This window comes from Choloepus didactylus, chromosome 3 (genome assembly GCF_015220235.1).
Source record: "Choloepus didactylus isolate mChoDid1 chromosome 3, mChoDid1.pri, whole genome shotgun sequence".
NCBI lineage: Eukaryota > Metazoa > Chordata > Mammalia > Pilosa > Megalonychidae > Choloepus > Choloepus didactylus.
The window spans coordinates 123,077,331-123,104,391 of record NC_051309.1 but is presented as its reverse complement, the minus strand read 5'-3'; the positions used below and the strand labels follow the sequence as shown (position 1 = coordinate 123,104,391).

The 27,061-nt window shown below is 35.9% G+C and overlaps 1 protein-coding gene and 1 pseudogene across 1 annotated transcript in view; one reads left to right on the top strand and one right to left on the bottom strand.

Annotated features, from left to right (window-relative positions):
- The window catches only part of ANK2 (ankyrin 2), a 739,617-nt gene that overhangs the window by 711,805 nt on the left and 751 nt on the right, over positions 1–27,061 (bottom strand). The window lies entirely within an intron of this gene.
- On the top strand, positions 5,066–5,348 carry LOC119529079 (annotated as a pseudogene).

Genomic DNA, 27,061 nt, shown 5'->3' with positions numbered 1-27,061 from the left:
GACTTGAATAAACATTTCTCCAAAGAAAACACATGAATGGCTAAAAAAACACATGAAAAGATGCTCAACATCATTAACCATTAGGTGAATGCAAATCAAAATCACGAGATACCATTTCACACCCACTAGAATGGCTACTTTTTAAAAAACAAAATTACAAGTGTTGGAGAGGATGTGTACAAATAGGAACACTCATTCATTGTTGGTGGGAATGCAAAATGGTGCAGCCACCGTGGAAGATAGTTTTGGCAGTTCCTCAGGAAGTTAGGTATAGAATTACCGTATGACCCGGCAATACCACTTAAGTTGAAAAGATATTTGCACACCAGTGTTATTCACAATGGCCAAAAGGCGGAAGCAACCCAAGTGTCCATCAGCTGATGAATGAACAAACAAAATGTGGTACATCCATTCTGTGGAATAATATTCAGCCATGAAAAAGAATGACGTTCTGATATATGCAACAACATGGATGAAACTTGAAGACATCATGTTGAATGAAATAAGCCAGACACAAAAGGACAAATATTATCTGATCTCACTAATATGAAATAATTAGAATAAGCAAACTTGTAGAGTCAGAATCTAGAATATATGTTACCAGGGACATGGTAGGGGTGGGGAATGAGGAGTTAATGCTTAAAGTGTACAGAGTTTCTACTTGGGTTGATTGTAAACTTTTGATAATGGATTTGGTTTTGGTGGTGATGGTAGCACAACATTGTGAACATAATTAACAGCACTAAAATATATATATCTGAAAGTGGTTGAAAGGGGAAATGCTAGCTAGTACATGTGGTATTAGAATAAAATTTTTTTAAAAAATCCATAGAACTGCTTAACATAAACAGTTAAACCATGGACTATAGTTAACAGTACAGTTATAAAAATGTGCTTTCATCAAATGTAACAAATGTATCACACCAATGCAAGGTGCTAACGATAGGGTAGTGTATGGGAATCATGTTCCCCACAAAGACATTTTCAAGCCCTAATCCCTGGTCTTGTGGGTGTGAACTCATTTGTAAATAGGACCTTTGAAGATCCCATTTGAATGAGGCCAAACTGAATCAAGGAGGCCATATTCCAGTATAGCTGAAGTCCTTATAAGTAGAGGATATGCAAAAGCAGTCAGTTAAGAGAAGCCAAAGAAAGAGAAAGAGATCACCATGTGACAGAGGCAAAGATGCCTCAACAAGCCAGGGAACGCCAAGGATTATTGGCAAACCAGCACCTGTATACTGCAGACTCTGGGAGGAAGCATGGCCTGGGAATACCTTGACTTTGGACTTCCCACCTCAAAAACTGAGACAATAAATTCCTGTTGTTTAAGCCAACCAGTTTATGGTATTTGTCATACCAGCTCTGACAATCTAAGACAGAAGAGAATGCCTCTTTGGGAGCATCAATAGTAACAATGCAAAGAGGTTAAGACCATGAGCTCAAGATCCAGACTGCAGCAATTAAAATCCCTATACTGACACTTACTAGCTATGTGACCACAAGCAAGTGACCGTAACTACACTGCGCCTCAGCTCCCTCATCTGTAAAATGGGAATATTTACAGAAACCATTTTAGAGTTCTTGTGAGAGTAAAATTACTTGATACAGATAGTGTGCTGATAAATATTTAACTGGCCTATGAGCAAAGGCTGCTTTTTAGCATTTGCCAGTATTCTACCTGGGCTGATTTCAAGCTACAACTGGAGGTCAATCAGCTCACAGAATTACTGACATTTTAACAAGCAGCTCTCATGAGCTGGTGGTGCAAACTGACTACAGCACATCACTACAGGTAGAGAATTTATAAAAGTGCCTGATACAAGGTGAGCACTATTTAAGTATGAGACATACAGATACTAGTTACTATATACAAATATAATATATTTAACAGCATTTTCTCTGATATGAGACTGTTGAGCTACCATGGAATTTTCAGAATAATTAAATTCATAATGACGCCCAAGAGTGCCCTCCTTCCCAGGTGGTCCCAAATAAACATACAACCTAATTAAAACAGTATGTTTACTATGCAAATGCAGCTACAAGACAGGTCCTCAATGTCTCTGCTCTTTCTAACCAGACTTCCACCCTAAATATCCTCCTAGACAGAGAAGCTAGAGCCATTATAAATGTACAAATGATTCCCATTTGAAAGTCACATTAATGACATATGATTTATAATTTCATAACAGTTAATTGAGTGTATACTACAATACCTCTATTAATCCCTACAGCAACCAGATTAGGTGGGTATTATTTTCAGGTGAAGAAACTGAGAGGCTCAGAGAGGATTGACAACTTTCCAAAAGCTATACAGGTAGTAAATAATATAACATATAGTTGGAACTGGTCTTTTGAGGCCAAATCGTGTGCTCTCACTACTATCGCACATTGCACCATAATTAAGAGAGGCTGTTTTCCTTCAGTTCAGTGTAAACTTGGGTTAAACAACTCATGTAACATAGTATTTTAATAACTATCTATGCTGCATATTACAGCTACCCTCTGAATTATGTATTATTAAATTTCATATATAAAGTCCCTAGTAAGCAATAGCTATTTTTAAACACTGAAAAAACTCATCTTAGAATTTATTTTCCAATAAATTCCCATGAGTCTGAAATTTTGGAGGCTACTTTGATTTATGCACTTTTTAATCTACTTTTCCAATAATGAAATCTTAAAATCAGCTCAATTTATAATTCTGGAGATGCACAGCATTCATTCTAAAACTTGAAATTTTTAGAAACTGTTCCTTTAGAAAAATGATAAGAGAGCAGTTGGGGGGTGGGGGGAGAGTCATACTGAATATGGAATAGGGACTGCTTGCTCCACCACATTCATCAAACTTGTAGAAGTATAGAGAGGGAAATTTTACATGACAAGTAAATATAATCATCTGCTTTCAAACAGAAGACACTATGCCTATGATGACAGAGAAATGTAATACCCATATTTTATTCATACCAGGATGCACTTAGATACTCAGTGTCATAACCTGAAACATGATCTGTCCAGCCCTCACCTTTCCGAGACCTCATTTCTACCACACTTCCCCTTGTCCATTCTGTTTAAACTGCCTAGCTCCTTATTCCTGGAACTCAGCAAACCGGCCCCACCTTCGGCCATTTGTATTTGCTTTGACATCTGCCTATAATGCTCTCCCCTGAGCTGTCTGCTTCCTCCTTCATATACTTCTGGCCTCTGCTAAACTGTTACTTCATCAGGCAGGATTCCCGTGACCACCAAATATAAAATAGCAATTCCCCCCTTCCCTCCCTGTGTCACTTCGACCTTGTTTTATCTTCTCCATAGCTCTTATCATTACCTGACATATGATACGTATATTTTTTGATATATTTATTTTTATGTGTTTGTTTTCTATCTCCCCTACTAGAATGTCAGCTCCATGATGGCAGGGACTTTGTTTTTGTGGCTGTTGTATTCCCCAAACCTAAAACTCTGCCTGACACATATTAGGCATTCAATAAATATTTGTTGAACGAACCAATAATCTTAAAGATTTTTAAAGATTATCTTGAAGATTTCTTATATCTTAGAACAACTATTCAAACTGAAAAGATAACAAAATTGTTATTGTAAAAATTATTATAAAAATCCTCTCTAATGAATCTGGACCTGGCATCATGGGATTGAGAAAAAAAGGGGGATGCAAAATGAGACAAAATAGTTTCAGTGGCTGAGAGATTTCAAATGGAGTTGAGAGGTCACTCTGGTGGACATTCTTATGCACTATATAGATAATACCTCTTCAGTTTTAATGTATTGGAATAGCCAGAAGAAAAGACCTGAAACTATCAAACTCCAACCCAGTAGTCTGGACTCCTGAAGATGAGTGTATAACAATGTAGATTACAAGGGTGACAGTGTGATTGTGAAAACCTTGTGGATCACACTCAATCACCAGTGTATGGATGGATGAGTAGAAAAATGGGGACAAAGACTAAATGAAAAATAGGGTGGGATGGGGAGAGATGGTTTGGGTGTTCTTTTTAACTTTTATTTTTTATTCTTATTCTTTCTGATGTAAGGAAAATGTTCAGAAATAGATCGTGGTGATGAATGCATATCTATGTGATCGCACTGTGAATAGTTGATTGTACACCATGGATGATTGTATAGTATGTGAATATATTTCAATAAAACCAAATTTACTTTTAAAAAAAATTAAACTTAAAAAAAAGAACAAAAAGAATCCTCTGTAACAGATTTCCTTAGAACTTTAAGAGTTTAAAATTTACACTCTTGTTTCTATTGATATTTAAAAATTTAAACCCAGCTCTGATTTCAGGAATGTAATACATACATCACACCAACTGAAAAATTCTTTCAAAACACATTCTCAGCAGTTGTCAAGGACCATATTTGTTTGTTCCTTTGATCGTCATCTAACCATGCCCTTTGCTGTTAGGTTCTAAAAGAATGCTCTTAGATGACGATGGATTTTGGTTGGATGACAATATACCAGCCCCAATACAGGACGTCCTGTTCTCCATTGCTAGGACTTTTCTTAGGATGGGCAAATGACTAGTTCTGACAATGAGATGGAAGAAGGCTTTTTGCAAGACGGTTTCTGAGAAAATTTCCCTCCCTGATCAGAAAGGTATGATCAGAGAAAGACTGTCTGCCACCACCCTCCGACTATCCTTGCTTTCTGCTTTGGACACCATTACATGAAGACATGATGATTGAAACGGTGACAGCCATCTCTTGACCAAAGGATGGCATAGCTAGCAACTGAAGATGGCAAAACAGATCAGAAGGGGTTTCATCACTGATGACATTACTGACCACTGAACCAACAATCCTGGGACCAATGGCCTCTGGCCTCCTTGTTAGGTAAACAGTAAATGCCCTTACAGTTTAAGCCCCAATTAGTGGAAACACCCTAAACGATAAGTGGGAGGAGGGGGGATTGGCGGGCAGGGAGGAACATGAACACTTGTGTGTGTGTGCCTGGGTATGTTTTAGGCAGCATCTTCCATTTAAAAGCTTATTCTGGATGCACCCTCCCGGCGGTATTGTTTCTGTCGCCACAGTCATGCCAACGGCCGTGAACTTTGGGACTAACAGCTTCCAGCCAGGGCCCCGGACAAGGGCAGCTTCCCACTGGATCACTTCGGTGAATGTAAAGGCTCTAAAGAGAAATTCATGAGGTGTCTCCATGACAATAATTTCAAAAATGCTCTGCGCAGAAGTGAATCAAAAGGATACTTGGAATGCCGAATAGAGAGGCAGCTGATGGCACAAGAACCAATGAAAAACTGGGATTTGGAGATTTGATAGATGGAAAACCAGACGCAAAAAAAAAAAAAGAGTCTTAATGGAGGAAAGACATTGGATTGGGTTTAGGGGGTCGTGTACAATGTAGTATTGCTTCATGTGCCAAACCTCGAGGTCCAGTATACCTGAGCAGTATACCTGAGGGATGGCAGCTGTCAGAGCCCTGGAAAGGCTCCACAAGTCAAAGCAGCTCCCTTCCGCACGGATACGCCTCACATTAGGGAAATGGCTTCTCTTTTCAAACTCCCAGAATTAGTTCCAAAAGTTATTACTCCTTTCAGATTCCCCTTTTCTCTAAGAGGGTGACAAAGTTCATAGGGGGTTGGTGACCGGATCTAAGAATGCCCCAGTAACAGTTCTATTTAGAAAGTGGATGCTTTCAGTCTCTGTAAAAGGGTAATTGTGTATTCTTATACTCTGAATATCTATTAACTAACGTGTTAAATTTCAAATTTTACAAATTTCAGTCTGCTATACAGATAGATATTGTCAGAAAATAACTAGCAAAATGTTTTCCTTCTTCTACTCATAAATAAACATGCCAGCTTATTTCCTTCTTTAAAAAAAAAAAAAAGAGCACAAAATAGGAAGTGAAAAATGTTCTAGCTTTATATAAATTTGCCTTATTAAAATTTTCTAGCTATGCCTAGGATCTTTCTAATAAAATGGTCATTTTCTGGTTTATATCAGACTGTATTTATAAACATAATGTCCTCAAGTTTCAACCATGTTGTCACATGCTTCAGGACCTCATTCTTTCTTACAGCTGAATAATATTCCATCTCACGTATGTACCACATTTTCTTTATCCATTCATCAGTTGATGGAAATGACTTGCTTTTGCTCTCTTTTCTAATGCTCCCAATGCCAATTCCATCATACTTGAATTTGAGTTGCTAGCTAGATACAATAAATTCTGATATTTCAGAATTCACAATTTCATTATTTTCTCCTTTGAAAGAGAACAACAGCTTTAGAATCATTTCCCTTGCTTGCCACTTTTCACATACTCTTGTTTGGAAGCTCGTAGCCTTTTTTCAAGGTGTACAGGGATACTGCTTTCTTCAGGGCAGATAAATTCCTAGTCAGCACCATGATGATAAAGGAGTATCTATGTCTTTATCTCAATGGCAAACCCAGCTCTAAAAAACACAGAGGAATTCTATTTTCTCTGTCTCATCCTTTCCTCAGCATCCTTCCTCCTACCTAAGCATGCCTGGGAACATGACTTCTGAACTTTAGACATTCAGGGATTTTATTTCTCTGCAGCAATGAGAGTACAAGGAGTCTGTGTATGCTGGTGGGGATGGAGTGGGAAGATTTTCCTAAATTCTGAGATAATCCTATACAATATTTCAGAAAAACAACAGCTAAGGCAGAACTTCTGAATCATGGGCCATTATATTCTCCTTCTTCCTTCCAGCCAAATGTAAGTTCTTTTTCAGTAGATAATGGCTTTTCCATTTGCCAACACAATCCCTAGACAACAAATATTTGAATTATCTATTGCACAGTAAAGTGCTTTGAAATACCTTAATTATTAAAAGCATATTATAAAACCAAACTCTGTTGTGTTTCCTTCTATCTAGTACTGCACATGTGAGTCTTTAATTCTAATTTTAAAAACTGATCTATTCACTGAGCACCTACTATGTATTAGGCATGATGCTAGGCACTGGAGGTACAAGAGATAGGTTTTTTACTCTTAACGTAGCAATTAAAGAAATATACAACTGATGCCAGTAAGAAGTAACATGATCAGATGTGCCGGTTGTAAAGATGAGAGTTTGTAAAAGGCAGATGCTATAGAGAGTGAGATCAATTAGGAAGCTACTATAATATGTTCTAGGTGAGACACAAGTGAGCCTAAACTTGGGCAATAAAAGGGAGATTGGAGAAGAGGAAAGAATAAGAGAGGAGAATCAACAAGAACTACAGAGAACAAGAAAGGACAAGGAACCAAAGGAGTGCTAAATTTCCCAAACAGGTGACTGACAGTGGTTATGATATCACCCAAGGCAGGAAAGGAGGAGGACAGTGTTTGTGGGGTGGGAACAAATGATGAAATCATTTTAGACATGTTAAGTTTGAAAGACCTGCAGGGGAAAAAAAAGGAGGAGGTTACAGTAGTCAGATGAAAAATAATAAATCAAGAGAGGGGTTTGCACTAAGGATACTGACTGAACAGGCATCAGCATCTGGGTGGTAAAGGAAGGTATGGAAGTGGATGATTGGTCTAGGAAGGAAGTCCAGATAAGCAAAGATGGAAAGCTGGACCCCTGGAAGATACTAGTATTTTCATAACAATAATATGTGAAGGAAGAGGAAGCAATGGAGAAAAAAGATGAAGAAGAGAACCATGAACCAGTCTCCTTACAATCTAGTCCTTTCTTGACTCACCAGTTACATCTCCTGTCACCTCCCCTCAAATGATATGCTCCAGCCACAAAGAACTTCTGATAACTCCTTAATATGCAATATGCTTCCTACTTCCATGCCTTTGCACCTGCTGTTTCCTCTGCCTGGAATTTCCCCCCTATTTTAATCATGTTGCAGGCTCTTATTCTTCCTTCAAGCACCAGCTTCTCTTTGAGGACTTTGCTGAATTCCCCAGACAAATTAAGGCTGCTCACTGCACTGGAGCATATCTCTATTATCTGTTTTCCCACTATACTCTAAGTTCTGTGACTATTGAGAGAGTTTTTACTTGTGTATTTGACCTATTTCACCTCCATTTCTAGGCCCTAATATGGTATCTAGCATGAACAGGTAGTACTGTATGTTCTGTTTAAGGACATGGGCTTTGATGTCTAATACATGTGGGCGTGATTCCCTTACTCTGGCATTTACTTGAGGAAACTACCAAGTCTCAGTTTTCATAACTGTAAATCAGGATCGTTAGTGTACCCATGTCATGGAACAGATGGGAGAACAAAATGAGAATACAAGAAAATAACTTGTCACAGAGCTTGGTACATACTCAGGTTCAGCAAGTGGAAGCCATTATTTCAGAGGTAGTTCAATATAATTGTTGAATGTATGACTAGCACTCTACAGTCTGAATGGGAAGAGATTCAGGAAGGAGGGAAAGGCCAACAGAATCAAAACTGCTCAGAAGTCTAGTAGCATTAGGCTATCAGATTGCTAAGTTTTCAACCAAAGCATCCTTCTCTCCCCAGCAGCTGGACAATTTTAACCCCAGCAGGCTCAGCCTTGGCCATCTCTAGAATCAATGATGAAAAAATTGGGAAAGAAAGAGAGCAATTCCTGGACAGAGCAAAGTTCTAGAATAGGCAAGAAAAGATGTGATCAAGAGCATAATAATTCTTCCTATGAAACAGGCAAGACAGAAAATATGTGAAAATATGGATGTTTGGAGATAGAGGTATGTTCCTGGTTTTCTTTTATAGTTGAAGGTGACTATAAAAGGCATTAATGAACAAAATATTTTGTACTCTCAAATAAAAATTAAGTCAGTTATACAACAATTCAAGTTTTTATCAGAAAAAGAGACAAGATTTTCTAAGGTAGCATACAAAGTCTCTTATCCACTTAAAAGTTTAATTTAGTCAATAGCCCTGCTACTCTTGTACATATTAGCTTTTTATATTTATACACACATGTTTTCTTTAAGTAAATGTTTATTCATTAGTATCTAAATAAACTGTATGAGCACTTCTAACAAAACTATCTTGGAAAGGTAATAGCACTAAAATGTTGATTTCTTGGGTATGATTTTTAGCTTGATGGTGCATATATATATATAAAACATCTTCCTTTATAAACTAGCATTATGAAAATGATTAGTCCATATAATTTATGTTAAGTATATTTATTATTTCTTAAATTTACAAGCTAAATTCATTTATTATTTCTTAAATTTACAAGCTCCCACAATTTAAGTGACATCACAATACTATCCATATAACATTTTCCTTCATGTTTGTGCAGTTATTACTAGCTGTGCTATAATTACCAGTTATTACAGGGGGCAGGAAATTGGTTAAACCAGGCTAAATCTCATTCCAGAAAGGGTTTATTTGACTTGTCTGAACCCAGAATGAACTAAGGTGAAATAACTTTCTGATATTAAGGCAAAGATAGACATCAGAAGAGAAATTCAATATTCCTAAAAAATCTGGTAAGATTTCTTTTAGTTTTATAAAGCCTATCCTTCAGGACACTCAAGAAAGGTCAGACAAACCCAATTTATATTAGATCATTCACTGCAGAAAAGTGACGTGATCCTTCTACATTTATTACCATAAGAGATGAATAAAGGTTAATGGATTTGGAAAATTGCATTTCCAGGAGTCTGGCTTTTAATGCCAAGTGGCTGGCAAGCTACCATCCATTAAAAAGGAAAACTGTTGAGATAAAGAACTTGTATATAAAAGAGAGTGGAAGATTCAAGGAGATTTGTTACTGCATTAGTCTAAGAGCAATAAAGTACTGAAAAGAACAAATCTGCTTTCCAACCTGCTCAGGTACAACAAAAGAATGCTTGTTTAATTAAAAGGAAAAATAAATTCTAGATGTAGCCCTTGACAATAACCCAGTTCTTGATGTTTCCTCTAATTTGAGCATGACGGAATCTTCTGGACTTCTGGTTGGGCAACTCTTCCCACTTCCTGTACCCTAAATCAGAGCACATTCTCAAAATCTTACTTCATATGTGACACAGGATGTACAACAGGTCTGTATTCTGCCCATAGGGTTCTGTTTTCAGCCTGCAGTCTAACCAAGAAATGACCCATTAAATTATAGCTTAAAATATCCTTTCCATTACCCATTGATCACCAAACAGGTGATCATGGCCAAATATGCGTATTGAAGATAGAAGATACTCATTAGAGAGACATCACTGTCCAGTTAGTATGCATATAATTGTTATGGATTGAAGCATGTCTCCCACAAAGACATATTCAAGCCCTAAACCCTGGTACTATCGATTTGAACTCATTTGTAAACAGGATCTTCGAAGATCCTCTATTACTTAAGGTAAGATAGAATTGAATCAGGTGGGCCTTAATCCAGTATGACTTGAGCCTTATAAGCAGAGGAAATCTGGACACGGTGGGAGACAGACAGGGGTAGAATGGCCATGTGATGGGGCACAGACTGAGTTATGGATTGCTGGCAAGCCACCACCAGAATGCTACAAACTTCAGAGAAACTATGATTTTGCTGACACCCTGATTTTGGACCTCAACCCTCCAAAACTGACAACAGATTGCTGTTGCTTAAGCCGACCAGTTTGTGGCACCTGGTTACAGTAGCCCTGGCAAACTAACCCAGTAATGGTGGAAATTTTGCCAAGTATATGGGCAGAAGCAAAACAACACAGAAATCAGTTGATAAAAATTTAGCAATTTAAAAAAAATTTAATCACGTTAGTGGAGAATAAGATAACTGCACAAATAATAACAATGGCCCTAAAACAAGAAAAGTTAACAACAACAGCACAGACATCATTGGGAAAGAAAAATACAGGATTCAGTACATGATCAGTCTTCATCTGCAAGAAAGGAAACCCAGACATGATTGAAATTTCCTAGTTAAAAGGCATCTAATCCTGGCTAGGATTAATAACTACATTCATTTACTTAACTTACTTGTAAAATAAATGCATGTAATTTTCATTCTATATTGTGGGTTCCATTAATCTGTTAATTATTTTATTATTTTCATAAAGTCCTGAATTAAAGAATCTCCTCCAAGTATTGCTATAAAGAGCTATCACCTGCAGATAATGAAACATGGGACTGTATAACATAATGAACCCTGTTGTGGATGACAAAGGTGATTAATAGTAAAAATATGAGAATTTTTTCTATGAATTAGAACATATGTATGTCACTAGGTCAAGGTGTTAATAATAAGGTGGTATATGGGGGAATATACAGCTAATGCAAACTATGGACTATAGTTAACAGTAATATTGTAATATTCTTCCCTCAATTGTAACAAAGGTACAATAAGTGCCAATAATAGGTAGGAATAAAGGCATGGAGTTTTTATATTTGGAGCAATGAAAATGTTCTAAAATTGAATGTGGTGATGAAAGCACAACTCCGTGATTATTCTGAGAACCACTGATTGTACACGTTGGATGGATTGTAAGGTGTGTGAATAAGATACCACCTGGATATTAGTCAAGATTCTAGTGCCTGAATAGGCAAAACCAGATGATCAATATCCATTGCAAGCTCATTTTTATCTGAGTGTTTCACAAGTTACATTTTTACCAAAGGACCTTAGCAAGAACTATGATTCTAATTCTTTTAATGTTCAGCCTTTGAAATCAATAATTCCTTCAACTTAAATCCCTACATGTACAGTTCTAGAATTTCTATTTAGGCAGGATTTACAGGAATCAATCTGATTGGAAGACAGGGAGGTTCTAAGGGATATGGTATAAAGTTATGTTTAAACAGTAAACATGTTGTATGTCCAAGTGAAAATGTAAAGTTAAGTTATATTATCCTTATGTCTTCTATCAAACAAAGTTAAAACTGAAAATGTAATTGTTTACTGCTATCTTGTTATTTGAAACACACTGACGTTCCACAGATTAAAAAGCAAATGGTTACTAATCAGGGCCTTGCTCCAAATTCCATTAGCTGGCTAGGCAATCCTGAGCAAGTTACTTATACTCTGTGTGCATTCACTTAACTAACCTGAAATCTGAAATATGGATTATCTATTTCCAAGTTGTTACAGACATTAGTTGTTAAGTAATTGTCAAGAAGGATAAAGAAGGAGAGAATCTGAAAAGTGAACAGAAGTAGTACTTGATAATAATACTCTGGGCTAAATAATCTTAAATGATTTAGGGAAAGAACTGAATTAAATGAGGAAAAGATTTTGGCCTCAGTACAGTCCAGTATGACAGATATGTCACAAGGTTTATGAAGGCTACTTTCCTAATACATTGACATTTAGGCACAAAATATTTAAAAGTAAAGGAAACAAACATAGAATTTGCAAAATATAAAGCTTGATTGATAATTACATACACACAACCAAAATTAATTTAATTCAGTTTGTTACTTAGGGTTCTGGGACTTTATCTACCAGTACATGTGCTCAGCAACCCATACCCGTTCATACGTCTCCTAAAGACAAATGTACGAGGGTATTCACTGCAGCAAAATGCTGGAAACAACTTAAATGTCCATTAATAAAGAATCAATGAAATAAATTATTGTGCATTCATATAATAAAATAATATATAACTGTATAAAAATCAAAATGTATGTACTAAAATGGAATGATGACCAGAATAATTTTTTATGAAAAAAACAGAGTGTAAAGTAATGTATAGTAAATTTCCATTTATCAAAACAAAAGGGGGAGGGAATATATACACACACGAATTTTTCTATTAACTAGAGGGATACTAAGAAGAGGTCACCTCTGAAGTGGAGGACTGTAGAGTCTGGCTTAGGAGTAAGATTTACTTTTCATATATACCCATCTAAAAATTATCATCACATTCTCCTATAACTTCTTTTTCAAAAAAATACAATTAAATAATGTTTCAAAAACTACTAGATGCTGAAGACAAAATGAAAATTACATGGTTTTCCACAATAAAGTAATATTGGATCCTCCATAATAATTTATTGTTTAGAAAGCACTTGTACAAACATTATCTCATTAGATTTGCATAGTAGCCCTATTAGATAAAATGATAATTATTCCCATTTTATATATTATAAAATCAAGTCTCAGCAAGACTAAATGATTTATTTACCCAGAGTCATTCAGATAGCAACTGGGAGAGCTGAATAAGTCCCACTTCTGATTTCTACACCTATTACTTGGGAAAATGGTTGCCCATTCTTCTAGTGCCATCATCAGGAAAGAAAGAAGACTGATATTATCAAAAACAATAGCTGAAATTTAGTATTTATCAAGGACCAGGCAGGCATTTGAGCAAAATGCTCCACAGGTATCATATTTAACTCTTAAACTAATTATATGCAATGGATACAGATACCAATCAAAGCAGTGGGCTCTCTGCCTGATGTGCTCAAATGACCAATTCCTGATACACCAGCGTTCAGAGCAAAAATGTTTACTGCTAGGCACGAAATAGGAGATCAGACAGCCTATTGGCCTAAAAATCACTACCCAAACTCCAGTAACCCTGCTAGTTTTATAGTATTAAAAGATGGGCAGGTTTTAGGATAATGAGCACAATGGCTCAAGATGAGAAGGTTAGAGATGATCTAATTATTATTGAGCATGCACAGATTGATTAAATGCTTAGTCTCAGAATGTATGTAAGAAAATGGAGGCCTTAATATGATGATGGGGATAGTTTTTAGTATTATAATGAAGTATAGGTCACTTACTGGTTAAAGTTTAAGCTACTGCACACGTCAGGTGGGCCAATTTGGGATAGATAGTTCCATCTAGCAAGATAGTTTGGAACTGGGGTAGGTTAGTTCTGGGCTGACTCAAGGCCCTTTATTTATAAACATTAGGGGCTGTCTTTAGTGATCATAGGACTCTAAAGTTGAAAAACAGGAAGAGAGAGTACAAGTGAAGGTCAGTCACAAGTTTTTACAATCACAAGATAAAGGATGTAGTTATACAATCATTACCAGCAATCAAGGCAGCTGGATTACAGTTCAGAGACATCAAGTATTTCCCTTTGTCCATTCTAATATACCAGAAAGTAAAAAGAAATATTTATATAATGATTCAGTATTGATAATCATCCCCTAAATTCTACCTTCTCAGTTTCAATGTTGCTATTACCCCATTTCATGGGTGAAGAATTAGGCACAAGTAGGTTAAGTAGGTTATTTAGGACACATAGCAAGTAAGTGTCCAGACCAGACTTTGTACAAGACATGTGACACCCCAGTCCTTGCTGTCAAGCTCTGTCTACCCACCCCTCTCTTCACAGGTGTTCTTGGGCCTTGGGGTGTGCACACTGGATTCACAGCTTGGCCCCTGGAGAACAGGCCTTTCTGGCCCTGAAAGCAACTTGAAACCAGTTGAGCCAGGAATTCCAGACCCTTGATCATAGTTGAGAAGAGGGAGTGTGGGTTCTAGGTGAGCAAGGTCCCTGGCCCCATGCATTCCTTATATTGTAGGGAAAGACGTGATCAAGGCGGCTCACAGTCAGACCCTCTAGAGCTCAAGTCCTCTTCTGCTCATACCTAAGGAGAGTACTATGCAATAGTCTCTAAACTCAAAGTGCAGAACCCAAGTCCAGGACTACTGAATAGTTAAAAGTCAGGTAATAAGCAAAAATAAAGTGTTTGCCTAAAGTGATTGATGAAGATTTAAGTGAGAAAGAATTTTCTATAAAATGCTTTTTTAACTAGCTATTGGCACATCTGTAGCAGTTCCTTACTTTTAAAGCCTCTTGGTCCAATGACAAAAATAATTTGCTAAATCATTTTTGCTACCAGCTTACTTGTATTAACTTAGTTCTCATTCTTTGCGGTAAAATTTTGAAAGGTCGCCAACATCCCACTCTACATGCTATTCTTATAATGTTGTGTTGATTCTGCTACCTTTGAGTGGTGGGGTCTATGTCTCCTCCTCTTGAATCTAGGTGAACTCCTGTGGTTGTTTCAACCAATGGAATATGGCAGAAGTGAAGCTGTGTGACTTCCAAGGCCAGATCATAAAGATGCCATTTTCTTCCACCTTGCTTTACTGGGACTCTTACTCTTGGAACTCAGTCACCATGTTGTGAGGAAGCCAAGCATCCATGTGGAGAGGACTCATATAGGGCCCCAGCTGTTAGCCTCAGCAAGCATAAGCCACCAGACTTGCGAGTGAGCAAACCTCAAGTGATTCCAGCCCCCAGTCAGGAAATCACCTCGACTTTCCTAGTCACCCCAGCTGATTTTGCATTTCCTCACCCAACACTGCCCAAATGGCAGATTAAGGCTCAAAATTTTAAGTGTTGCTAGGAATAATTAGCTACTTAATGCACCATAATCTACCCACTTAATAACTCTTTAGAAATATATGAAATGCTAATCTACTTCAAAGCCCATAGTGAGTAAGGTTTAAAGTTCCTATTTATTTCTCATCTTTTTGCTAATAATCAACATAGCTGACTTAGAAATAGTGTTTTCTTAAAGCCTCTGGAAACTCCGTTTTCATCAAGTAGGGTGTGCAAGGTGACATTTTATCTTGTCTTTTTTCCGTTTATTTGTTTGATATAAATTTAACATATACATTTTACTTTCATTACTTTCAAAAATAGTTTCCCTGCCAGACATGAGTACTTGCCTTGTACCACAGAATGATGTTTACATTGGAAATTATGTAAGTATAATTTTAAAAAACAAGGCCAATAACTATAAGAGCCAGTACCATAAAACTCCTAGAAGAAAATATAAGGAAACATCTTCAAGATTGAGTGATAGGAGGTAGTTTCTTAGACCTTATACCCAAAGCACAAGCAACAAAAGAAAAAAATAGATAAAGGACCTCCTTAAAATTGAATACTTTTGTGCTTCAAAGTACTTTGTCAAAAGGGTGAAAAGGCAGCCTACACAACGGAGAAAATATTTGGAAACCACATATCTGATAAGAGTTTGATATCCAGATTACATAAAGAAATCCAACAACTCAACAATAAAAAGACAAACAAGCCACTTTAAAAATGGGCAAAATACACGAAAAGAAATTTTTCCAAAGAGAAGATACAAATGGCTAAAAAGCACATGAAAAGATGCTTATATTCACTAGCTATTAGGGAAATGCAAACCAAAACCCAGATGAGATATTCCACACCTACTAGAATGGCCACTATTAAACAAACAGGAAAACACAAATGTTGAAGAGGATGTGGTGAAATAGGAACACTTATTCACAGCTGGTGGGAAAGTAAAATGGTACAGCTGCTGTGGAAGATGGTTTGGCAGTTCCTCAGGAAGCTAAGCATGCCTTATGATCCCACAATCCCACTACTCAGTATATACTCAGAAGATCTGAAAGCAGGGATGCACAGACACTTGTATGCCGAAGTTCATAGGAGCATTATTCACAATTGCCAAAAGATGGAAACAATCCAAGTGTCCATCAACCGATGAATGAATAAACAAAATGTGTTATATACATATGATGGAACATTATTCAGCAGTAAAAGGAATGAAGTCCTGAAGCAAGCAACAACATGGATGAACCTTGAGACATTATGCTGAGTGAAATAAGTCAGACACAAAAGTATAAATATTGTATGATCTCACTTATATGAACTAATTATAATATGTAAACTCATAGACATAAAATATAGAATATAGGTTATCAGAAGATAGAACAAGGCTAGAGCACAGGAAGTGGTTGCTTAATATATGCACAATTTTTAACTAGGACATAAGTAAATGTTTGGAAATGGATAGAGGTGAAGGTAGCATGTTTTTGGGGGTATAATTAATAGTGCTGAATTGTATGTTATTGTGGTTGAAAGGGGTTGTTTACAGTCATGTATGTCACCAGAAGAAAAGCTGGAAATTAAAACATAGAAATGTATAACACAGTGAATATTGTGGTGGATGATGACTGTGATTAACAGTACAAATATAAAAAAGTTCTTTCATGAACAAATGTATGACACTATTAAAAGGAGTTAATAATAGAGTGGTATATGGGTAAAAATGTACCTATTGCAATGTATGGACTATAGTCAAAAATAAAATCATCGTATTCTTTCCTCAACAGTAACAAATGTACCATACTAACACTAGGGGTCAACAATATGGGGGATAGGGTTAGAGGATATTTTGGGTTTTCTTTCATATTTTTCTTTTTTATTCTTTTAAATTTTGGGAGTAATGAAAATTTTCTAAAATTGATTGTGGTGATGAACGCAGAACTATGTGATGATACTGTGAGCCACTGACTGTATACTTTGGATGGGATTGTAACAATAAAATTGCATTAAAAATATGTGCTTTGCAGTGGGTGATGGTGGCCTAAAGATACACTGACTGAGGAACAGAATGGTGAACTATGGTGTATGCATGCAATGGAATATTGAGCAACTATGAGAAGGAATGAAGTTGTGAGACATGCAAGGAGGTGAATGGATCCTGTAGACAGCATTTTGAGTGAAGTACACCAAAAACAAAGGCAAACACTATAATGCCTCACCGATATAGACTAACTATAATGTGTAAACTCAGAACTGAATCTTAGAACACAGCCTAACAGGGAAATGGTTATTGTAATGGTCCCAGATTGTAAGCTCTTACAGCAGTCAAATCTATTCCTAAATTGTAATGGCTATCTCCAAACTCTGAGACGTTGATCCCTTGGTGTATAACCTGATTGGTCTCTGAAACATTGGGTATCTGTGTGACACGTGAAATTCAGAGCTAGAGCTTGGCAGTTGTGAATGTCAGTATTAACGCATACAGCAACTGTCGAAAAAAAAAAAAAATACTGAAAAAGAGCCCAGAGTTCAATTAGAGATATGAATGAAGCAGATCTGGTTAAAACTAGGGCAAATCGGGCCACAGGGTAAAGGTTGAAAATGTGTGTTAAAACTTCAACTTCCATGTGAGACCAAGGGAAGAAATATTTATTTGGAGTAGGATCTATATTTTCTAAACAATATAACTTCTACAGTCAGTTTGTTCAAATACCACAATTACATGGAACTTTGAATAGGAAGTGAGACATGGTAGGTCTGTATAGGTTAGAGTGAAATAGCAACATATCCCAATGTAATTTGGGCAGAGAATAAAGATATATTCAGGGCTCCCCTGAGGAGCTGGGGGAGGATGCAGAGGTGTTGGACTTCCTCACCTGAATTGTTGCTGACATTCTCACAAACATTGGGGACTGACGGCTTGACATGCTGGGCTCTCTGTTTTGGGACTTGCCCCTATGAAGCTTGTTACTGCAAAGGAGAAGCTAAACCTGCTTATAACTGTGCCTAAGAGTCTCCCCCTCAGTGCCTCTTTGTTGCTCAGTCAACTCGGCAGGTGAGCTCACTGCCTTCCCCCTACGTGGGACCTGAATCCCAGGGATGTAAATCTCCATGGCAACTCAGGATATGACTCCCGAAGATGAATCTGGACCTGGCATCGTGGGATTGAGAACATCTTCTTGACCAAAGGGGGGAGGCGAAATGAAATGAAATATAGCTTCAGTGGCTGAGAGATTTCACACGGAGTCGAGAGGACATTCTGGTGGACATTCTTACACACTATACAGATAACCCTTTTTAGGATTTAATGTATTGGAATAGCTAGAAGTAAATACCTGAAACTACCAAACTCCAAGCCAGTAGCCCTGACTCTTGAAGATGATTGTATAACAACATAGCTTACAAGGGGTGACAGTATGATTGTGAAAACCTTGTGGATCGCACTCCCTTTATTCAGTGTATGGATGGATGAGTAGAAAAATGGGGACAAAAACTAAACGAAAAATAGGGTGGTATGGGGGGATGATTTGGGTGTTCTTTTTTATTTTTATTTTTTATTCTTATTCTGATTCTTTCTGGTATAAGGAAAATGATCAAAAATAGATTGGGTACCTGAAACTATCAAACTGCAACCCAGAACCCATGAATCTCGAAGACAGTTGTATAAAAATGTAGCTTATGAGGGGTGACAATGGGATTGGGAAAGCCATAAGGACCACACTCCACTTTGTCTAGTTTATGGATGGATGAGTAGAAAAATAGGGGAAGGAAACAAACAGACAAAGGTACCCAGTGTTCTTTTTTACTTCAATTGCTCTTTTTCACTCTAATCATTATTCTTGTTATTTTTGTGTGTGTGCGAATGAAGGTGTCAGGGATTGATTTGGGTGATGAATGTACCACTATGTAATGGTACTGTAAACAATCGAAAGTACGATTTGCTTTGTATGACTGTGTGGTATGTGAATATATCTCAATAAAATGAAGATTAAAAAAAAAATAGATTGGGATGATGAATGCATAACTATATGATGGTACTGTGAACAGTTGATTGTACACCATGGATGATTGTATGGTATGTGAATATATCTCAATAAAACTGAATTTTAAAAAAAAATATGTGCTTTGATGTAGTAGGTAAAAATTCTAGCACAAATTCCCTTTTTTGTTGCAGACTGGCACTTTGAAGAGCAATTGTTCAGGAATGTTCACATATAGTCCAACTGCATAACAAAAGTTTACACATTCAAATTAATACACAAAATCATTTCTCAATCTAAATTAATTACTTAGCTTCTATTTTGATTTTAACTTCCCCCAGGTCTGTATACAGTGAGAAAATCCACTATATGTTAATACTTTAGTTTCTTTGATGTTACTCTTTCCCCCTTACAAATTAATAAACTAATACTCTGGATTCTGTAAAAAAAAATAATAATAATAAACATGGTCAAAAGCATATTAATGTTATTAACATTTCCTTAAAATTACATGCTACACAGCTTTTCTAAAATCTGAAAAACTAAAAATACCTAAACCCACAAGAAAGAGTCCAAAAACAGGCTCATACAAGTATATCCATTGACTTTTTTTTTTATAGCCATGTTAATGGAGCACACAGCTTTTTTTTTTTTTTTTTTTTGCTTTATTCTCTCTTCACACCTGCCCCCAAAATTTTATTGATATATATTCACATACCATACAGTCATCCAGTGTACAGTCAATTGTTCACAGTATCATCATACAGTTGTACATTCATCAACACAATCATTACTCAAAAAAATAAAAATAAGAATAAAAATTAAAATAAAAGTAAAAAAAAAAAACCCAAAAAATCCCATAAACCTCCTCTCTCCCATTATTCATTTATATTTCATCCCCTTATTTCTACTCATCTATCCATATACTGGATAAAGGGAGTGTGAGCCACAAAGTTTTCACAATCACATAGACATACCTTAAGAGCTAAATAGTTATACAATCATCATCAAGAATCAAGGCTACTGGATTGCAGTTCAACAAGTTCAGGTATTTCTTTCTAGCTATTCTAATACACTAAAGACTAAAATGGAATATCTGTAAAATGCATATAAAAGAATAACCTCCTGAATGACCTTTCAACTCTATTTGAAACCTCCCAGTTATTGAAACTTTATTTTGTTTCATGTCTCTTCACCATTCTGGTCAAGAAGACTTTCTCAATCCCACAATGATGGGTCCAGGCTCATCCCTGGGTGTCATGCACCATGTTGCCAGGGAGATTTACACCCCTGGGAGTCATGCCCCATGTAAGGGAGAGGGCAGCAATTCTACCTGCTGAGATGGCTTAGAGAGAGTGGGGGCACATCTGAGCAACCAAAGAGACTCTCTGGGGGTGACTTAGGCACAATTATAAGTAGGTTTAGCCTCTCCTTAACAGTAACAAGCTTCATAAGTGCAAGCCACAAGATAGAGAGCTCAGCCTCCTAAACTGGTAGTCCCCAATGCTTGTGAGAATATAAGGAATTCCCCAGGTGGGGAAGTTCAATATTTCCACGTTTTCCCCCAGTCCCTCAAGGGGGCTTTGCAAATACTTTTTTATTCTCTGCCCAAAGTACTCCAGGATGTATCAGGGCTTCACACTAACCTGTACAAACCAACCAGATCTCACTCCCTGTTCAAGGTTCCACGTAGTCCATAGTCTTTTGACAAAGATACAAAGGCAATTTGATAGGTAAAGGATAATCTTTGCAACAAATGATGCTGTAACAAGGGGACATCCACAGATTAAAAAAAAAAAAAACTCTTTGATATATATGTCACATCTTATACAATTTAACTCAAAATAGATTACAAACATAAATATAAAATTGTTAAAACTATAAGACTTTCAGAACCTATGGAAGAAAATCTTTGTGACTTTGGGTTACATAAAAGGTTATTAGATACAACACTAAAAGCATAACCCATAAAAGAAAAAAGGGACAAATTGAACTTCATCAAAATTAAAAACATCTGCTCTGCAAAAAGAGAATGAAAAGACAAAGAAAAAAACTGAGAGAAAATATTTTCTAACCACATATCTGCAAAGAACTTGTATCCAGAATATATAAATAATTCTAAAACTTAACAATAAGAAAACAATAACCCAGTTTTTAAATGGGCAAAATATTTGAATAGGTTCTTCAACAAACAGGAGGCTGGCAATATAAGCACATGAAAAGAGTTTTAACATCATTAGTCATTAGGAAAATGCAAATTAAAATCAGGAGAGACCTCTTCATACCTATTAGAATGACTAAAAAAAAAAAAGCTGACAATAGCAAATGCTGACAGGGATGCAGAACAACTAGAACTTTCATTCATTGTTGGAGGAAATACAAAAACATTACAGTCACTTTGGAAAACAGTTTGGCAGTTTCTTAAAAAGTTAAACATACACTTACCATCTTACCAGCAATCCCACTACTAGGAATACATTTTTAAAAAATGAAAACTTATTCATACAAAAATCTGTACACAAATGTTTAATAGCAGCTTTATTCATAATTTCTCCAAACTAGAAACAACCAAAATGTCTTTCATCTGGTAATGGATAAACAAACGGTTGTACACCCATGCAATGGAGTACTTCAAAGCAATAAAAAGAAACAAAATATCAACACATACAACAACTTGGATGGATTTTAAGGGCATTATGTTGAGTAAAAAAGCCAATTTCAAAAGGTTACCCCACTGTATGATTCCATATATATGACATTCTGGGAATGACAAAGCTATAAGGATAAAAAATGGATCAGTGGATACAAAGGGTTGCTTAGTGGGAGAAGAGTTTGGCTACAGTGGGATTAGCACGAGGGAATATTTCTGAGAGACAGAACTGTTCTGTATCATGAGTATGGCAGTGATTACACAACTCTAAGTATTTGTAAAAATTCATTAAACTGTATAAAAAGTTAATTTTACCATATATAAATTTAAAAACAAATTTAAAATATCTAAACCAATAGTGTCATCTTCAATGCATTGTTATAGTTATTAACTGCCTCTTTCTTCTACCCCTTCATTGCCTAAATTATCCTCTATTGTAACTTTTAAATTTTGTATAACCTAAAAATTCTAAACATAACTTATCTTGACAAACATAAACAAATTATGTTTGTCAAGAATTAATACTAGAAGAAACTGAAAAACTTGACGATGTAAGCCTAACTGTTTTTTTTGCGTGTTCAAGAGGACTCTCCATTAACACAACTCAGAATAACTCTCAGAATTATTTTTTAAGCACCATCATGGAAACAGCAGGAAATAACTGAGGAGTACCCAGTGGAAGCAAATACTAAATGAGGGCCTTCGTCTCTCTTCTCAGGAACCATGATGCTGGAGAAGTGCTGCTTTATGGGATAAAGAAGTGAAAATAGAATTCAAATTCTCCTCATTTGATGGATTAGAATAATGAGAATTATTTCAACTCTATATAAATCCTACAGTTAAATTTAAGATGGCCCAGAGAAGAACTCCACGAGAATGGCTATAGGTAACATGGAGTAGCAAGAGTGCTAAGAGAAGCTCCCTCGATAGACTATAATGTCCAAAATTTAGAAGAGGAAGACAGTGAATGATAGTGATTGAGAAGTAAGGCATCATTAAGACCAAGTTTTAAATCCCTAAGTTGCTACTTACTAGCTATGGCCTTGAGTATGTGGTATAACTTCTCCAAACCCATGTTTTCTAAAATGGAAAGTAGGAACAACAAACTCTTTCATCTGATTGTTGTAAAGAACTATGCCTAGCTCAGCACCATGCCTGGCTCATTGTAAATGTTCTATTAACATATGGGCAGTCCCTAACTTTCTACAGCAAACAAAGAGGGAACAGTGGTTCATTGCTATAAATGAAATGATACCATACCCAGAACTCTTGGATAAATACTGGTAATGAAACAAAAGAACGTCACTGTTACTGGCACCAATAATAGAAGATGTCTCGGAGCTCCTCAAAGTCTCATAGCCATCAATGCCATGGAAGTTCCCATCAGACATTATTAGAGCTGGTAAGAAGAGAAAGATGCTGGCAAAGTATCTTACATTTCAAGATCCTGATAAATATCCCATTATTTAATTGATTTAAACTCTCTGACAATGGCCATGGGAATCACGTGGGCCTCTTAATGTATATATGTGACAACCTTTTTTGAAACTCAGTTGCAAAACTGCCATTTCTTAACCTTTTCTATTACAAAGTTAGAAAATAATAAACACAAGATGAAATCCAGAAAATCTGCCTTTCTAGTTTGGTAATTAATTTGACTTATGTATTTGTAAATATGGGCAAACCTTCTCTGCCTTATTCTGTATATAAAATAAAAATACTCCCTTTTGTAGAAGGAAAAAAAAGATATCTAACATCTTAAGGAGTCTGAGAAGGCAGAGTTGATACACTTTTCTCTCCTTTCCCTGACATGATAGGATGAAGTTGAAGGTCATTTATCCTTGACCTTCTCATTTTGGGAAATCTAGATTTTAACTACACTATGTGAGGACTACTTTAGATATTTCATGCTATATCAGCATTTGCCAAAAGCTTAAAACCTTTGTCCAAAACATCAAGTTGTAAAAATAGTATATATACTTTGGAAACCATGTATCTGACAAAAGACTGATATCTTGCATACATAAAGAAATCCTACAACTCAATGACAATAGTACAGTCGGCCCAATTATAAAATGGGCAAAAGATATGAAAAGACAGTTCTCTGAAGAGGAAATACAAATGGCCAAGAAACACATGAAAAAATGTTCAGCTTCACTAGCTATTAGAGAGATGCAAATTAAGACCACAATGAGATACCATCTAACACCGGTTAGAATGGCTGCCATTAAACAAACAGGAAACTACAAATGCTGGAGGGGATGTGGAGAAATTGGAACTCTTATTCATTGTTGGTGGGACTGTATAATGGTTCAGCCACTCTGGAAGTCAGTCTGGCAGTTCCTTAGAAAACTAGATATAGAGTTACCATTCGATCCAGCGATTGCACTTCTCGGTATATACCCGGAAGATCGGAAAGCAGTGACACGAACAGATATCTGCACGCCAATGTTCATAGCAGCATTATTCACAATTGCCAAGAGATGGAAACAACCCAAATGTCCTTCAACAGATGAGTGCATAAATAAAATGTGGTATATACACACGATGGAATACTACGCGGCAGTAAGAAGGAACGATCTCGTGAAACATATGACAACATGGATGAACCTTGAAGACATAATGCTGAGCGAAATAAGCCAGGCACAAAAAGAGAAATATTATATGCTACCACTAATGTGAACTTTGAAAAATGTAAAACAAATGGTTTATAATGTAGAATGTAGGGGAACTAGCAATAGAGAGCAATTAAGGAAGGGGGAACAATAATCCAAGAAGAACAGATAAGCTATTTAACGTTCTGGGGATGCCCAGGAATGACTATGGTCTGTTAATTTCTGATGGATATAGTAGGAGCAAGTTCACAGAAATGTTGCTATATTAGGTAACTTTCTTGGGGTAAAGTAGGAACATGTTGGAAGTTAAGCAGTTATCTTAGGTTAGTTGTCTTTTTCTTACTCCCTTGTTATGGTCTCTTTAAAATGTTCTTTTATTGTGGAAAAAAAAGAAAAAAAAAAAAAAAAGAACACTGCATAATGGCAAAAAAAAAAACAACAGAATAATTTCATTTACTCTATTCCAGTATTTTTGCTATTTTTCCTATCTTTTACCTCTACATATGTTAAATGCCACAGTGCATTTTTGTTTTTGCTTTATAACACAAAATTTTAAAGTAAATTAATAAAAATATTATATATTTACCCACACACACACAAAAAAAAATAGTATATATAGTTTCTGACATGTAATTTTGATAATATATTAAATAGTTAAAAGAGAACAGAAATATATCAAATAGAAGCAAATATGAATTCAGTCAATAAGTGATGTTTTAGGTATATGCCAACTTACGTATTATTTAGTCTTGTGATTACAGGAATGGTCAAAACAAAAAACTGAGAAATAACTATTTTGTCTAAATAATGTATAAGGAATTAAAATTTCAAATAGTTTAATGCTTGTCTTCATTAGAAATACTTACATCTGCTAATGGACAAGGTTTTTGTCCTCGTTATTATTACTATTTTCAAGGTATGAAGCATTACTTTAAGCTGTATAAATATTCATTGAATAAATGAATCTCAGCATACAATATTTTCAATGAAATTAATAATTAAATATACTAATTTACCAGTCATTTTTATACTCACCAAAAAGCCTTTCTAAAATATTTTTATTTCTAGATTTCCACTATATAATTAAAATTATGACCGATGAATTTATCTATTGCTAAAATCCATGTAATATCTTTAATTAAAATCTTTGACACCTTTGGGTTGCTCTTCTGTATTTTGTCAATTATACTTTTCCTCCCAACCATGGATCAGAAAGAGGAAAACAATTCACATTCTAACTCAATTTTTATTCAATACAGACATAATTTGAAGAATTATTTAAGAACAAGAAGAACCAGGAGACAATGACACAGTTAAAGTACAATGACTGGTGTCTAGAATATTTCACCACTTAGGTCAATACTGTTATACCTCCTGTTTGTTGTTGTTGTTGTATTTTCTCATTTGTTTAAAATCACTTGCAGGCAAATGGTGATCCTGCAGCCAGAGGTTGTCAGTACTTCTGTTCCACCTGACTGAATGAATCAGGTAGACTGGACTGACCAAAAATTCCAGTAACCTTTTTCTACATCCTATGCAAATTAATGCACCAATCACTAAAAGCCTCCTTTCGTAGGGCATACAAATGAAAGTCTGAACAGAAGGCACCAGTCACCAACTTGAATGTTGCAGCATTATGCTTTTTTACACAGCTTTTAACTACAGTGTCCTCTAAGTAGAGTACTCTGAAAAATAATGATCTTTCATGCAAAATTTTTCTAGTAGCTATTTTCAGACTTACTATTTCTAAGAGCAATAGAACAATTCTAAATATAGAATAAGAGTTCATGGAAATTTTTATGAATGTATATATTCTATTTCAGTTAACATTTTATTTCCTCAATTATATAAAACATATATGCATATTTAGTCAAACAGATAAAAAATATTTTTTGCATAGGATGTGATTTCTCATATTGCAAATCACAATAATTTCACATCATTCTTAGATGTAGAGATAAACATCACAAATGCAGATTTAATGATACGTGTTACCAGAATTCTTCAGGAGAAAAATACTTCCAAGTACAATTCAAAACACACTGTCATAAAATTACTGTCCTGGATTCTAAAAGGATTTAAAATCCTAACAATTTCTTTAGGACACATTGCCCCCAAAAAATGTACATTTTAATTTTTTGTCATTGCATAAAAAATAATGCACATAAACAAAGGTTTTCCCTAAAATAACACTACCTACACATCTTAAAATTCAAATTGTGGCAAAGACCTTGTTAAGTGTCAACCATTCGTAACATTCTGCAGCCCCTGGTGCTCTTCAGTATCCACACTGTCCTGGAGAAAGACCATTCTGTTGGGCGTTATCTTCAGGCCCAGATAGTCTCTTTCCATGAATTAATTTCACCTGATCTCTAAACAGGAAGCCGATTTTCTTTGGTAAAAAGGTTCCCCACTTGCAGTCAGTGCCTCATATTCTCATACACTACCCTGAAACAGGACAAGCTGACACTTGTGATACTACTGTGATAACCGAAAGTGCTAATACTGTGTAGTTCCTGGCAACGGTAGTGAAAAAACCCTTCTAGATACCTAATAACAGATCACAACCAGATGGAATACTCCCTAGTTTTAA